We start from the raw sequence: 1,337 nt of genomic DNA, 5'->3' as shown, positions 1-1,337 counted from the left end.
TAACATTGAGTTCATCAACCCTTTTGTAAGAGAAGGAGAGGATAACCCAACACAAAACCAACCACAAAATCAACCCACAATGCCTAAATTTTCATCACATTCGGTACCAACCGAGGAGAACCTACCAAATAGTACTCCTACCCCACAACACTTAACCGGTAATTTCATTGCAAAATCCGCATTTATACAATTAGTTGAGAGAAGTCAATTTGGGGGGATGCCTCGTAAAGACCCTCATTCTCATATGGAGACTTTTTGTGACTATTGTGATGTGATTTCTCAAACCGGAGTTACTCAAGACCAAATTTGATGGGTCTTATTTCCTTTCTCTTTGATTGGTTCCGCGAAACAATGGTTGAAGAGCCTAGATAAGGCTACTCTTATTATTGACTCTTGGAAGAAATTGGCACTTGTTTTCTACAAGAATTTTTATCCTCCGGAGAAGACTAACATGTTGAGAGCCCAAATCACCGGGTTCAAACAAAGGGATGAGGAATCTTTGTATGAAGCATGGGAGAGATTCAAGGACACTTGTCTATCTTGTCCACACCATGGACTTAGCGAGTGGTTCCTTGTACAACAATTTTGGAACGGTCTATATGAAGACTCCCGAAACATTCTCAATATGGGATCAAATGGTATGTTTACCGAAGTTGATGATAATCAAACATGGAACAAGATTGAGGAAATGGCGGTCCATAACTCACAATATAGTAGATCTCGGAAGGCTACTAGAGGAGGAAAGCATGAAGTGGACTCTATTACTCAATTGAGTGCTCAACTTAGTGCTCATATTGACACCATTAATTTGAAGTTTGAGAAGGCTATGGATAAACTTGAAGAGGCCTCCAAATCACCTAAGCAACATGTTAATGCCATGGTGGCATCTTCATCAATTCCAAGTGGAGTATGTGAGAGTTGTGGAACTTTGGGACATGACCAAAGTGAATGTAGGGGAACAAGTGAATGCTTTACAAGCATACAAGAGTGGTACCCTTTATTCCAACTATTACAATGAAAACACCAAATTCTATCCCAACCTCTCATACAAAAGCCAAAATGTTCAAAACCCTCAAACAACATACACCCCACCTCCAATGAGAAACCAAGCTCAAAGACCCTTTTACAATCAAAATCAAAGTTATTAAAATCAACCTCCATACAATCAAACAAATGACCAAGGTTTTGATGTTCAAAAAGCGGTCCTCCAAATGCAAAAGAACCAACAAGAATTTTTCACTCAAATGCAAAAGGATAGCCAAGCAAAAGACATCACCATTAACAACATACTAGCTCACACAAATATGTTGGAGACCCAAATGTCTCAATTAGCATCT

The 1,337-nt window shown here is 39.2% G+C and overlaps 1 non-coding gene across 1 annotated transcript; it reads right to left on the bottom strand.

Annotated features, from left to right (window-relative positions):
- Positions 1-451: 451 nt before the first annotated feature.
- On the bottom strand, positions 452-558 carry LOC141619981 (small nucleolar RNA R71). Its single transcript, XR_012531854.1, has one exon. It is a non-coding gene; the product is annotated as a small nucleolar RNA R71 (small nucleolar RNA).
- Between the last annotated feature and the right edge of the window lie 779 nt (positions 559-1,337).

Source organism: Silene latifolia, chromosome 1, assembly GCF_048544455.1.
Source record: "Silene latifolia isolate original U9 population chromosome 1, ASM4854445v1, whole genome shotgun sequence".
Lineage (NCBI taxonomy): Eukaryota > Viridiplantae > Streptophyta > Magnoliopsida > Caryophyllales > Caryophyllaceae > Silene > Silene latifolia.
The sequence above is the reverse complement of the archived record's forward strand: the minus strand, read 5'-3'. Positions and strand labels throughout refer to the sequence as shown.